We start from the raw sequence: 15823 nt of genomic DNA, 5'->3' as shown, positions 1-15823 counted from the left end.
TGTACGAGATTAAAGCTCTTTGTAAGATAAGGAAGAAACCGAGCGTCTGCCTGAGTTATTGAGCACACAAGGCTGCTTGCTTCTGACGCTGTACTTTCTCTGCTAACTGACTGGAGCTGACAGCCCGAAGGCCTGGAGCAGAGACGCGCCACGGAAACGTGTGGGCTCCATGGGGCAAGCTGCCAGCAAAGGTTTCTCAAAATTGACCATTTTGTTTCTAGTGAAATAAAATTTCTTATTAAAAGAAAGGAATAACTTTGATGTTTGTTTGATGTTATCTCTTTAACCAGAAAGTATTCAATGCAGCCAGTATAGTTAAAATAAGATGGGGAAAAATGGTGTGTGGGTGTTTATCTTGTCGGAATCTCGAGCCTTAATCAGTCAGAGGAATTGGCCACTCTCCAGGTGCCCGGCTTGGATTCCTTGTTGATCTCCCCCGCCTCGGCTCCCGGCAAGACAAGGCCAGATCTCTATCGGCCGATCCTTCTCAAACGTGAGAAGAACACAACCACTCCTCCCCCCCTTTCCCCAGGGAGGGGAGAGAGACAGACAGAAATGTATTTACATGCCTTTATTTCTGTCTTTCCAGCAGTACAGAGAAAACATGTCTGCACTCTTTCTACACCAACAGCAGAGAGAGAATAACTCCTCCCATGTACTTCCAGTACAGGGTCATGTGACACTCTGAGCTAACATCCGGTGCTCAGTGCACATAATAGACTGTTCCTTGTTCCCACGGTACAGTCCCAAAACATCAACATCCTGTTTGGCTTTCCAGCCATCTGGAGCACTCAGCAGCATTGCTCCTTTTTCGTAACATATCTATCTATCTTTAAATGAGAAGTGTACATTTCACATTTTGTTGTTGTTTTTATTTTGCCATGTTGAGAAGTGTACATTTCACATTTTGTTGTTGTTTTTATTTTGCCATGTTGATGAGTGTGTGTATGAGGGAGAGAACGCATTCAGAAAACTTTGGGCTATACCAGCAGACATATTGATGATTCTTTGGACATATTAGACAAAATTTCCACACAATGGTCTGAAGTGCCCCAGTGGGACTTCAGGGTCTGCTGCAGGCAATGGTGGACGGCAAGGATCGGTTGTCTCGAGCGACCCATTTGCTGTGAGGAGAAGGGAAGGTGGTGAAGGCAACACACCTACTAAACCTTCCCTGAAGGTTTTAGTTTGGGTTCTGGAGGGTCCAGGAGTGTTGGTGAAGCTTCTCACGAAGTTCTCAAAGCTCTGGAGGGAGGTGAATGGGCTCCAGGATTGAACGCAGACACACGCTGAGTACGAGACCACACAGCAAAAAGCTTTGAGATCCGTCATCAAAGCGGTGACCTCTGTAAAATAAAAGGATCAGGAACCAATTCGAAAGGTTAAAAGGATATAATTTTTTGATTATGAGATAATTTGAGCTGCACCAGGGAGGAAAAAAGGAGCCCCCCTCCCCGGACGTGGGTATAGAACTGCATGAAATAAAATCTTCTGGGGAAACAAAAGAATAAAGAATAAATATCTACCCGCTAATGTGTTTGAACACAAGAATACCAGTAAATGAACTGAGTTAAGACTGTACAAAATTTGATGCCCCCCCCATTTTATTTTTGAAAGTATCGTCTTGTAAGTCCACCAAACTGCAATTGGAAAAGTTATTTTGAGCAATGGGGAGATGAAAAGACGACCTGGATTTTATGATTTATAGAACTGAGGTTTATGAATATCTTTCCCCCCCTTTCCCTTTGCTTTCCATTTCCATGTGATTGAAGAGACAGATATCACAAATATAGATTTTAGAACTTTAATATTGGGAAGTGCCAGGATTAGAACTTTTTTTGGGGGGGGGGCTGACACTATCTAAAGAAAGCTTTTGAAACTGTGATTTTTCTTTTTGGTGGATACATTTTGTGTTGTTTTCCCTCTCTTTTTGGATTTGTGTGGGTTTGGATTATATGGCTTTGTGAACAATTGTTAAAAGCTGAATTAATTGGATTATTTGATGGGTGGGCTGAAGAAGGAAGGAGAGTTTTGTTGGTCAAACATTTTAATTCTCCCTAGATTGGATAATGAAGAAGTTGTGCAAGGAGCTGAAGAAATAAAATGATTGTGGATTTGTATGGTTTTACATCAGCTTTTCTTTTAATTGGATTACAATTTATATTTGTGTAAAAGGTGGAATCTGCTGGAACTTTCTGAGATACTGTATAAAGCTTGTGACTGTGTTTGGGTGAAGGAGGAATAACAGGAAGCAGGAAAGATAAACAAAAGAACAAGTGATAAATAAAAGGTCATAAACTAAGGAACTACGACACAGTGTGGTGGAAAAAATAACCACACGGGGAGTTTGTATTTTTTTTTTTTATTTCAGCCTTTAATATATCCTATATTCAGAAGGAGGTAATACCACTATCTGCTGAAACTACAAGTACATAAAAAAAGGAAGTAAAACTTCATTTTGTAAAATTCTAAGAATTTTATTTGAAACATTATGGCAAACAAAGCAAAAAAGCAACCTTCTGGTCCAACAACAACTCCAGATCAGATAATGGGTTCAATTACAGAAGGAGACACAAAGTCTGATTTAACAACAATTTTATTGGAAATGAGGAAAGAAATGAAAGCTGGAATACAGAGATTGGAATAAAAAAAGATGGTAACACCACAGCAGTTGAAAATATAACAACAGGTATTAAATAATTGTTTCATAAAACATTAGAATTGGAGAAAACAGTGCAAGAATTAAAGCTCGAAACCTCACCATTAGAAGAATCTTCTAAGAAAGTACACATTGAGGTAAGAGAAGCAAATAGAGAGCAAGAAAACATGAAAGAAGATATGGAAGCGGTAGGTACTTCATGAACAGACACTGGATGCAATGGCCATTTTAGAATTAAATCCAAAGGAACTGGTTCTTTGATTGAGAGGTGTTCTAGAAGATTTGACAGTAGAATTGAGTGAAACAACAATAATAAAAGGACCTACTAATTTGATTGAATTGAGAGAAGATGAGATCAGTACAGGTGGCGACAAATTTTTTGAGTAAAAGCAAAGTAAGCAAAAGCAAAAAACAAAAACAAAAAAGCTGCCAGGTGACAGTATGGTAACATTTAATTCAAAAAGAGTTAAAGACAGAGGAATAAAAATGCATTATCAGAAAAATCTTCAGATTGATGGTGACCTTTGGAAGCCATAGCAGTGAAAGGGGAAAATATGATGGAAAATTGGGCAACTTATAGAAATTTCTTGAGAGAAGAAGGTGGAGAATTTAAATTAAAAGAATTTAATTTAAGGATTTATCAGAGAAGTTAACAACATGGTTACAATATCATCATCTAAATGAAGTATTTAAAAAGGATATAAAGCGAGGGTTTGGGGAACAAACATCACAGCTAGAAAGTGACCTGTTAAACTGTAATGTTAAAGTGATATCTAAAATATATAAGATGTTATTGGAATGGGAGACAAAGAATGAACATGTGAAATCTTTAGTGATACACTGGGCAATAGATATTGGTCATAATATCAGTGGCGGAGCTTCATGCTCCAGCACCGGGGAACAGAGAGCAGGCGGGGGTGGGTCTGGCATGTGTCCCAGGCGTGAGGCGCACCCCCAGTAGGGGTGTGGCGCCCAGTGCGGGGGGGGGGGGGGCAGCTGCAATGGCACCCCACCAGGATCGCGCTGCCGGGGGTGGTGCGCTCCCCCCCGCACGCCTTTTCCTCCGCCAGTGCATAATATAGAAATGGATGCATAGGAACATTTATGGAATGTGAATGTAAAATTTACAGAATGTTATAGTTTAAGAGAAAACTATATGGAAATGTTATATAGACGGTACCTAACACCTAGTAGATTGGCTAAAATATATAAATCCAAATTGAATATGTGCTGGAAATGTAAAGAGAAAGAAGGTATCTTTTTTCATATGACTTATAATGAGGTTAAAGTTTACTGGGAAATGATATATTATGAACTGAAAAATATGTTTAAGGTCATATTTATTTTAAAAACCAGAAGCTTTTTTTTGGGGGGGGGGAATTATAAGATCAGAACCACCTAAACAGTATAGAAATGTATTTATGTATGCAACCACAGCTGCAAGAATGTTATTTGCCCAAAAATGGAAAGAAGAAGAAGAATGGATACAGAAGTTAATGGGCTATGCAGAAATGGTGAAACTTATTGGGAGAATAAGAAATCAAGATAACAATTTTTAAAGAAAGGAATGGAAATGGTTTATTGAGTATTTACAAACAAACTGTAAACAGATTAAGACATTGGCAGGAATAATGTAAAAACTTGCAGTTTCAATATACATATAGGATACATATGGGAATAGATATATAGAGGTAATTTCGAGTATCTAGGAAGATGAAAAGAAATGTAAATAACCACATAAAGAGGGGGAAGAGAGTCAGAGTTTTAAATCTTAAAATTATGATTGAATAATTGTGTGTGTGTCTGTGTGTGTGTGTATCCCATTTATATATATTCCAACAATTATTATATATTATTATATATAAATGAGAATTGCTGCAGAGGAGAGTATTTATTTAAAGTCAATCCTGGAAATGTACATTCCCTGAGTGACAAAATTATGGCTTTCCATAATGATGGGAGCTGTGAACTCCCAGTCTTGCTGCTGGCTTTAGAATAGGATCAGACAAATTCATGGGTGATAGGGCTATCAATGGCTACTAGCCTTTATGACTCGCACTCTGCCACCACAGTTGGGGGCAGTATTGCTTCTGAATACCACTTGCTGGATACCACAGCAGGGGAAACTGCCCTTGTGCTCTGGTCATGCTTGTATCTCACAGTGGTCAACCAGATGCCTGCAGGAACATGATCCTGGACTAGATGGGCCACTGTGCTGTTCTTAAGAGCTGCATTCCAAATATGCATCCAGTCATGCAGCTTGTTGAGTGGCCTTGAGCAAGTCAGTATTTCAGTGTCTAAATTATTCTTAGAGGACTGCTGCTTATTTATTATTATTATATCTCATATTTTCTCCAATAAACTTAAGGTGGTGTGCATGGTTCTCCCTTTCCACATCTTACCTTCACAACCCCCTCCCTACGCAGTCGGTCTGGATGAGAGCTGGTGGCTGTTCCAAGGCCAGTCAGTAGGCTCTGTGGCTGAGTGCGACTCGAACCCTGTTTTCACAGGCCCTAGTCCAACACTCTAACCGCTACACTACACCAGCTGCTTAAGCTAAGAAGGGTGAGAAATGTGCCAGACAAACAAAATGTAGAAGAACACTCACTTGCGTTCCTCAAGCCAATGATATTAACAGGGTACAGGCGAAGAAAGATGAAAGGTGGCAATGAAACTGAGCAAAGAGATTGGGTGTTCTTGACACATGTCCATTTCATTGCTTCCTTTTGCTCAAGAATTAAGAGCTACCTCAATCTACTCAAGAGCCATTTTGCTTAAAGAACACATTTGCAGTAGCTGCTAATACCCCACCAGTCATAATGTAACTAGTCACAACCATTATCTGCTGTAGTAATCTCATTACTGACTGCAAGCCAAGCAGCTGATGTTGGCAGAAAACAGCTCTCCGAGTTGACTAAATGGGATTTAGCAAATTGAATTTACTCAGGTAATGTTGTGACTTAATTTTTTTCTTCAGCATTTTAAAACTCATCTGCTTGTTACATAAGAAGAAAACATACTGCGAATCTCAAAATGCCTCTCTTAATCTTCAAGCAACAAGGAATCATGGTGATGGAATGTGTATTTTGTACCTGTTATTGATTCTACCATATCTATCACATTAAAGTGAGGTTTTTTTTGTCTGAATACAGGATGGGTTTCACTTACTTACATAGCTTACCTTTAAATTAGAAATGAAGCGTCTGTGGTGTGCTCTTTGAAGAATCCCATTTAGGAAGATATCACTCTCTGGCAATCATTTCCGAAGTCCCCTGATTTTCCATGGTTCTAAAGCATGCAAGAGGTTCCATAGATTCAAATGCAAGCAGTCACCTTCCATAAATTGGAAGTACCAGTGGATTATGGGGTTAAGTGATGATGCTTATGTGACCTCCTGGCAAGTGGTGATCCTGCCAGTGTGTTTGCACAATGTTGACCTCCCAATCACCTTGATCCTTCCGCCATCCCACATAGTAAGCAGCAGTGACCCACCTGCTCGGAGATTAGTCAAGTGCCACTGCTCCACCATCCACTACTGGTTGGAAAACAACAGGTTGGTAATGGGAGGCTGGTGGCAGAGCCAGTGTGCACACTGTCATGACTTCAGAGTCCTGTGGTGACTAGGACACAGAACTGGAGTCTACAGTTCTACCAGCTAAGCAGACAGATAAATCTAGTTCCTGTTCTAAGCCTGATGCTGGTGGTCAGGAAACTATTGGCCCTGAAACTGTCTGGCAAGCAGGCGCACAGCACCAGGATTGGAGACAGAATCTTCATGGGCTTGAGGAACCAAGTGTCTCCTACATTACCTCAGCAGAGGTGCACGAAGTACACCTACTTGGAGGATACATAATTCAGAAGAATCTATTTTCAGGCCAGAGGGATGACTGTTTAGGAGACTCTACTTCTTCTCAAGGACGCATAACCTACGAAAAGCGGACTGGTGCCAGAGGCTTAAAAGGGCTTCACATCCTTCCTTTATCAAACAAAGCAAGTAGGCCCCCAAGGGCTATTCTCAGTGTTGCAGCCATCTGCCTTGCTCTGTTGTGTTGTAGGCTTCTCCATAACTCCAGAATAGGTACTCATCCCTACTACTCCCTCATATTTGTGGGATTCCTGGAGACATCTGTTGGCCAGTGTGAGAAAAAGATGTTGCATTAGATGAGCCATTGGTCTGCAGCAGCAGGCTCTTCTTACCTTCTAATGTGCAGGGAGTTAGAGCTAGAAAAGACTTTGGATGCCATCTAATTCAACTTTCTGCTCAATGCAGTGAAACTGCAATAAAACTGCTAAAATACAAGGTCTCACCATCTCCCAAGGCAGTCTGTTCCATTCTTAGCTTCTCTAATGTGTAGCTGAAATCTGCTTCCTTGCAATTTCTAATTCCTTGATTCTAATCCTGCCCTCTGGAGCAACAGAAAACAAATCTGCTCTATTGTCTACATCACAGCCCTTCCTCCTTGGTGCTAACAACCAAAGAAAGCAAAAGAAGGTGCAAAACCCTGCAGCACTTGACAGTGTACACAGATTCAAATGTGCAAAAATCTTTCAATGCCATGTTTTATTTCCAAACTTTATCCTAACCTGATATTTAGTTACTGTTTCCCTCCCCCATCACCTCCTACAAATGAATATATGTCTTTCTTTCTGCATTGCTCCTCAGAAAACAAACAAAACAAACGAACAAAAAAGAATAGTCACTCCACTGATCATTTGTCATGGCCTTAATCCAGGGAAATAATTACACAAGTTCTCCTCATGCAAAATTTCCTTCTTGCTGTGGCCACCACCACTCCAACAGATATGCCCCAGAGGGTTGTTGGAACCATCAGAGCAATTCGTGGGGGGAACAGGGTGCATGTAGGAGGAGAGGGAGGAAAAATGTTGTTGAAGTCAGACCCATAAAAACAAAGAAAATGTTCTGAGATCTTGCAGCAGCAGTGAGCTGCTGCTCCCTCCCTACTCTAAACCCAAGAGGCCCTGCAGATTGCAACGTTATAAGGCAACTTAGAATCCCAGAATCAGAGAGTTTGAAGGGGCCACAAGGGTCTTCGAAGCCCAATCCCCTGCAATGCAGGAATCCCAATAAAGCACTCATGACAGATAATTATCCAACCTCTGCTTAAAAACTCCCAATGAACCTTCAGAGTGAGTCCGTTACATTGTTGAACAGCTCTTACTGTCAGATAGTTCTTCTGATGCTTAGTCAGAATCTCCTTACTCGTATCGGTTTGAGTCCTACTCTCCAGAGCAGGAGAAAAACTTCAACACCTTTGGAAAAACCAAAGCAGTATATGTTATGAAATAAGAAATAACCTTCATGGATGACCAGGACGTTGATGCCAGAAAGCAGCAGCAGAGACAGGTAATGCAGAAAGGAAAATGTGGAGCACACACGGGGGGGGGGGGGGGACATTGCTTAATGGAGCATCATAAATCCTGATGTGGCTTCTGGGTGTCACAAAGGAACAATGTATTATGTAAGTACTCAGTACAGAAATTATGCAAAGCAAAGTGGTTATATTATTAACTATATTGATTTGTGTGGTATATCCCAGAGCTATTGATCTACTGATATTAAAATGCTTTCATTGCTGCTTTAGACATTTCTCTTTCCCGCACAACAGCTGAGCAGGAACTTATAAGATTTTCTCAAAGTTTCTTTTTTTTCAAAAAAAGGAGAGGAGGGTACTAACTGTAGAGAAGGCTTTCTTCCAGAAAATATTTTGCAAATAAAGGGAAGAACAAAAGATGATCTCCAAGCCTAAGTCATACTCAGATTGGACCCATTAGCATCTCTTGACTTCCTCTCATCATTTTTGTTGCATCTACTCCAAGTATGGCTTAGTTTGATATCATTTAGAACATATGTTATATAAACATACAATAAGTTATATAAACATACATACATATATAACTGAAGGTAATTTAAACACATATAAGGTTATTAATTTTTTTTGGTGTCAGTTTTGAGAGTTCAAAACAGCTAGGACCTTTTCTGTTTTTTCAAGGCAGGTTGACAGAATCCCAGTAGCATCATTGTGGTGTAGGGAACCTTTGGCCCCTAGAAACAGCTGAACTATAACTTCTATCAGCCCCAGCCAGCATGGCCAATGGCCAGGGGTTACGGTAGTTGTAGCTCAGCAACATACGGAGGGCCAAAAGTTCCCCACACTTGCATCAAAGAGACGTTTGAGGAACTCAGTCTTTGCAAATTCCAATCTGAATAGACCTGATCTGCACCTCTAAGAACTATGTGTAGATTTGGAACTTAGTTATCCACCAGATTTCACACTTTCACACTGTAGTTCACATTTTCAGAAAGGCATGCTTTTGGATAATGTGTGTTTTGAATTTTGTATATAAATGCATATTTTAAAATGAATTTTAATTTAATGTGCAAAGAGAGTGGAACAAGAAGCCTGGAAGCCTCAAGCAGATGGAATAAGGGCAATTACAGCAGAGGCCTGTAAATTTTGAAACTTACTCCCTGGGGAGGTATACAAATCTCCATCTTTGTTGGGATTCAGAAGATGATGCGTAATGTTTCTTTTTTGGCAAGCATGTGGTTGTTTGGGCTGCTGCTCTTTATTTTAATTATGTTATGATAGTTTCTTTCTTATCAGTACTTAAATCTGGCTCCTAAGACAAATGAACAGAAGGAAGTTTGTTTTAGGAAACTCCTTATATTTCCCTCTTCCTTGCCACTTCCCCCCCCCCCAGCCACCCCCAAAAGTGTTTCTGGACTTTGAACAGTATGGTTTGTGGCAGAGGCACTCAGGGCCATGCCAAGGGATTTTGCCCCTTGGGACAGAAAACAAGATGGCATCCCTTTCTCATTCAAAAAACCAGGCATTCTGAACAATGACTGAATCTTGGTTCAGCACTTGTAATGTGATTCTGTAACCTACTTTGCTTAAAACAGGAGGTCAGTTTACCATACCCATGTGACAACAGAGCAAAATAGCTGAGGGGCTTGAAAGGAACAGCTGGGGGGGGTCTGTTGTTGCTCCCCAGCATCTGCTACCTAAGGCAGACACCAGACTCTGTCTCATAGCAGAGCTGAACCTGGAGGCTCTGTCTGTAATATTTACAAAAGATGCTTCCACCCCATTTGTAGGAATTCCCCCTTCCACCAACAGCACTCCCCATTCCACCCTGCCTTTGGGAAAATCCATAAAGGGGCACTTTTTTTGTTGGAAGAAAGGTACAGGCAGTTTCAGGGGAGTGATGGGGACAGGGAACTTACCTTCTGTGAACTCTTTCCATTTATTTATCCAAGTCAATTCTCTCTTCACTAATTCGACACTGTTTAGGGCAGGGGTAGTCAACCTTTTTATTACCACCCACTAATGCATCTTTCTTGATGGCAAAATTTCATAGAATCATAGAATCATAGAGTTGGAAGAGACCACAAGGGCCATCGAGTCCAACCCCCTGCCAAGCAGGAAACACCATCAGAGCACTCCTGACATATGGTTGTCAAACCTCTGCTTAAAGACCTCCAAAGAAGGAGACTCCACCACACTCCTTGGCAGCAATTTCCACTGTCGAACAGCTCTTACTGTCAGGAAGTTCTTCCTAATGTTTAGGTGGAATCTTCTTTCTTGTAGTTTGGATCCATTTCCTTACCGCCCACCCGTGCTCGATGGAAGGAGGATTCAGCTTGTGCCATAGAACCCCTTACTGCCCACCTAGAATCCTGAAACGCCCACTAGTGGGCAGTAGGGACCAGGTTGACAACCCCTGATTTAGAGCCTTCAAATAACAGTTTATAAATATGTAAATTAATAAATAATCTGTAGCAGGTGGCTGAATATGCCTGCTTACCTGATTTCTCATCATTAGCATCGTTATGATCTACCAGAAAAAAGAGGAGGAAGCTAGTGGTGTTGTAGTTGATGTGGTGCAAACACAGCAGTAGGAGTGCAGGATTTATTTACTTTTTTGAAGGGAAGTGCTGAATTGGCTCCACCAGTGCATTTTCACCATGCTGACCTTGCCCCCGTCTTGCCCCTCTGCCTCTTCCTTCCCGGCTACAACAATGCTGGTTATGGGATATCAGCTAAGTGCCCTACCAACTACTACTGTAACCATTGGCCAATTCTTGGTAAGGGAATATTTCACACATCTACAGGTGACGCACTTGTTTGTATTTTCCAGTTAGCCCCATATTGTTAATTAACTCATTTCTCGGTTTCCTCAAGAGGCCCTCAAGAAGAACCATATCAGACCTCCTACACTGTAAGTGAAGTTAGAAGGGTTATGACAAGGACTTAGTGAAGTGTCTATGTTGTTGGAATCTGGCTGTGAAACAAACCTCCATTTCACCTTATGCTCCTTCCTATCTCTGCAGAGTACCGAAAGTTTTCTGTTGTTTTTTCATAAAACAATCTTGAGATTTAGCTAAAAAATATTTGAGTTGTCAATAGAGCTGTAATGAGCCACCTGAAGCTGCAATAGAGAAACTGCTTACTTTACTAGTCAGGCTTGTAACTGCCAGGAAAATGTTCTTTCCTCTATATTTATGTAGGGCATCCAGATGCCACTTTGCTAAATCATAGCCATATATTCTCTTGAGAGGTTTTAAAGCATGTTTGCAGCTAAATGGTAAAGCCCATGGTAATCAGGATTCAGAGTTGGTTACTGACTCTTCATTAAGTTTGCCATGCATTTCTGGGGTCTTCCTGCCCTGCAATTTTACATTAGGTGACCACCTAAAGTTGTGTACAAAATAATAAAGCCCTAATCAACATTATAAGAATACAGTCATATGTATGAATACTTGGAAGTATCAGTGGTTTAATGATGCTTACTCACAGGTAAATGGCTAAAGAATTTCAGCCTAATAGTTCAATCTTGATGTATGTTTGCTATGATGTGAGGCCCACTTTTTCCTGTGAGTGGCATTTTCTCACATGTAAGGATTGCCTCCTAACAGTGTGTACAAGGGGACTCAATCTTAGGGATATGATTTATTTATTATAGTTGCTTACATCCTACTTCTCAGGTTGCAAATCCTTTCAAGGCAGCATGCAGTTATCATTGAAGTATTTTTTTAATGCAATATAGAAATCTTGATGCATTAAAAAGGTATCAAGATGCAGTCATCAGGACAGCTGACTATAGATTGCCCTGCAGGACAAAGTGATACTGGAGCAGGCTTTGATGTAGTCTTTGCCTCCCTCCATCTCCTGAAATTCTTCCCCCAGGACAAGGAGGGTAGGAATTGTAGTCGAACAATATCTGAAGGGCTCCACATTGACTGCTCATGATCTACACAACAATTAGCATAAGCCAGCTTTCACAATCCTTTCTGTTCTGTGATGTATTGCAATGTGGGCTGGGAGAGGCAAGTTCTGTGCCTACCACAAGATTATTATGGGATAACAATTCAGCACTCTGCAAAGCCGCCCCGTTCAGGGTGGACCAATATGGATGCTGCCCAACTGAACACAGGGATTCAATACTTATTTTCTACCCCCACCTCCATTTCCCCCTAAATGGACTTTTCATGATAAGGAACATAATCAGAAAATGTGCTGCAAAGTGTGGGATGACGTTACTTGATGCATTGTCACCTATCTTACCTGCAAGTAATTCAAAATGAATGCTAAAAAAGAGGGGGGGCAGTGTTGTCTCTTCTCCATGCAAACTTTGTGTAAACAGATCAGGATGAATGCTCAATAGTCTGGTCATTGGGAAGTGTTCTCAATCATTTTGCAATTGCTAAAATATAGGAACCATTATGGATAGGCACCACTCTTCTACCAATGGAGGACACTGACTTCTGGTGTACATGTGCAGTAGGAATCCTGAAGTGGTGGCAATGGGCTGTATATTGCTCGGAGGAGCAACACCATTTTTGTATGCTTCTCTTTTTTCTTTTTTCTTTAAAAATGTCATTGCAAGTGAACATGGGTGGCGGCTGGGTGTGTGAGAGTATTTCTAGCACAATTTGTTAGAAATTGTGTTTAGTTTTCAACATACAGTGGTACCTCGGGTTACATACGCTTCAGGTTACATACACTTCAGGTTACACACTCCGCTAACCCAGAAATAGTGCTTCAGGTTAAGAACTTTGCTTCAGGATAAGTACAGAAATCGAGTTCCGGCAGCATGGCGGCAGCAGGAGGCCCCATTAGCTAAAGTGGTGCTTCAGGTTAAGAACAGTTTCAGGTTAAGAACAGTTTCAGGTTAAGTACGGACCTCCGGAATGAATTAAGTACTTAAGCCGAGGTACCACTGTACAGGGAGATTTTTCAAGCAGAGAAGCATTTAAAAACGGGATTCTATCTCCACATGGTCCACTCTACTACTTTCTTTCTTTCTGCTGCATACATAGGCCAGGCCTGAGCACTTACTTTTCCTTTCGTGAGGTGAAACCAGCTTTCTCTTCTCCAATTTAGGTTTGCCTTCTCTGCTACAAATGAAAGCATATATATTAGCATTGCCAGCTGTACAAATCACTCCAGGAAACAGGCTGGCAACCTGCAAACTGCATGCTACATGCAACTTTCAGCACTGGAAGTGCTGTGGGGAGGGGAGGGGCTTAACCCCCCCCCCCCCGCATTTCTGATGTAGCCAATAGTGCTGTCTCCAGACTGATAATAGCAGTGTAGTAACAACAATCTTTTGTTCATTGGAAACTTTTTAAACCCCGCCTCTCTGTATGCCTCATGAAGCCAGGTTTACTGCATATAGTTGTCTTAGCTGTATAGGGAATGTGTATGGGATGCTGAAATGTATGTGTCTATGATGAGGAGAGGAAGAGATTACCTTAACTATATGGGAATCTTCTATTTGTTTCCTGTCAGAGCTTTTCATTTGGAGGATGAACGTGTGGATCCTAAAAAAGTAATAAATAAACTAAAACCTCGCTAGAAAGGGATGTGCTAATTCTGTACGAAGGGCCTTCATAATTAGTCCCATTCATGTGATTGGATCATGTAAAAAATTAGCTCAGGAACTGATCACAGAAAGACAGCTCTCATCTGTAGGAATATGTTTGTGGGTTTGACTGTACAGCTCCCAAGTGTTCATGGATATGTTCCTTCAGGGCCAAAATGTCCCCACCCATCCCTGTTCTATGGTACAAAGAGGGAGAAGAAGGGGAACTTCTAAATGTTTAGCTAGGACAAAGTTGTATCCTTCATACTACTTTCTACAACTCAAAAATAGTTCCTTGTAGTTGTCTTTCGTAATGTCCGTTAGCTGTTCTTAAACTGTGTTAATTAGTCATTTCCAACTGATTTATTCTTAAACTCCTGACAAGTTGAGAAGATTTCTTTGTATCCATGAGATGCAGCGGTGGCTGCTCTTGCTAATTAGCCAAGTCAAGCAGTCACTACTTATGGCCAAACAATTTTGATACGCCCCAAAGATTCACCACTGGCCATTGGGATAATTCAAACTGCATTAGATGCAACATGGACATTTTTGCAACACCAAAGATGGCTGGAAGCAAACCCTTTGACAAGGCCTGTGAATTTTGAATGAGTGTGAATGCTGATGTTTCAACAAAATGGAGATGCTGGAATAATAAGATTATAGTATGTGGCAGGATGGTATTAGCTTTTTAACTGGAGAGTCACCTAATGGGCATTTCAGGACAAGTCTTTTACTTTGAAGTTTGTAGTTGGCCAAGACATTAAATTTGTCCTTATGACACAAATGAAGCTGTGGACAAAGTATCAGGAGTTCAATAGGAACTACCGTTCATTTTATTTGCTACATTTATATATATCGGGCTCCATCCCCCCCCTTTTTACCCTGTTATCTTCCCTGTGTTGAATTATAGATTGCAAAACCCTGAAGGCAGGTAACTGTCCTCATGTACTTTGCAAAGTGGCATACACATAGATGGCAGCATATACAAAAATGAATAATAAATTGCCTTTCTCCCAGTGCACTCAAGATGGTTCATAGCTTAAAATAATGGCTTCCAGTTTAATACTAATGATACAAAAGGGAGAAGGGATAGAGACACAGAAAGAGAGAGAGAAGGCAGTAGGGGGAGTAATAATCTCATTCTAACAAGTAGAGGAGAGGTGAAGGAAAATTCATGATAGCCTGCTTTTGGCAAGGGTTATGGATGGATGAATCTGCCATTCTCAGTTTCAGTTTCTCATTTTTCCAATTTGAAATTCAGTTTTTCACATTTCTGCATTAATTTTCAAGTTTCCCTTTTCTTTCTATTTAAAAAAAGTTCCTCATGAAAATTTATCAGCGTTTAAACATGCGGATTTATCCTAATATATACCTGTTTGAAGTTTTGACTTATATAGTCATTTTTGTATATATGTATATAAGCAGTTTCCCCTAATATAATAGATTTTGTATGCAGGCATTTTCATGCACACTTCCCCCTAATACATGTATTTTATATGCTTTGGTTAGGCAACTGCATCACAAAATTTGGATAAGTGCAAATTTCAAACAATAATTGTGCAAATAAGGTGGCTTCTCATCAACATATGAACAAAATCAAATTTCTCCCCCATCCTGTGAGTGGGGTGTAGGGGTGAAGGGAAGGAATACCCACCTTCACTTTACTTGTTCTTTAAAATTCAAACCAAGGTTTCCCATTATCAAGCATCTCTAGTCAGATTCTTGCCTCACTCACCAGTGTTGCTTTTCCCATTGTGACTTTGGAATGGGTGATATCTATAATGTTTGATTTCTACTAGGCATGATACTGGCAGGTGAAAATAAGTGTCTTTACATGAAGAGGCTGTTTTTCATTGCCTTCCTAAAGGACAGGAGAATATACCTTCTGGATCAGACAAAAGGCCCATCTAATTCAACACTGTGGCCACAGTGGCCAGCCAGCTTTCTAGGGGAAGTCAACAAGCTGGATTTGAATGCAATACAGCCTCCTCTGACTGTTGTGATCCCCAGCAACTAGTATATATAACCATTTATATAACCACTTTGAATAGTAGCCATTGATTCCACTCCATCTAGGGATTGTGGAGGTGTTAATGTGGCAGTTAAGGAAGTAGTTAGATATATGTATAAGGATCTGGATTTGTCTTCAGGCTCATGTGAAATAAAGGATGTTATTAAATGTAGGATTAAGGAGTGCGGAGGTTAACAGGATGTTTGATGGAATAGGGAAATGAGGTGGCAAGTTGATACTGGTGATTCTGGGTTGTTTAGGTA

The 15823-nt window shown here is 40.7% G+C and overlaps 1 long non-coding RNA gene across 1 annotated transcript; it reads right to left on the bottom strand.

Moving 5' to 3' along the window:
* Positions 1 to 953: 953 nt before the first annotated feature.
* Positions 954 to 10521, bottom strand: LOC310754413. The gene is made up of 3 exons (XR_014543816.1): positions 10490 to 10521; positions 5841 to 5947; positions 954 to 1346 (listed from the first exon to the last, which is right to left on the bottom strand). It is a non-coding gene; the product is annotated as an uncharacterized lncRNA (long non-coding RNA).
* Between the last annotated feature and the right edge of the window lie 5302 nt (positions 10522 to 15823).

This window comes from Podarcis filfolensis, assembly GCF_964270895.1.
Source record: "Podarcis filfolensis genome assembly, chromosome: Z".
Lineage (NCBI taxonomy): Eukaryota > Metazoa > Chordata > Lepidosauria > Squamata > Lacertidae > Podarcis > Podarcis filfolensis.
The sequence above is the reverse complement of the archived record's forward strand: the minus strand, read 5'-3'. Positions and strand labels throughout refer to the sequence as shown.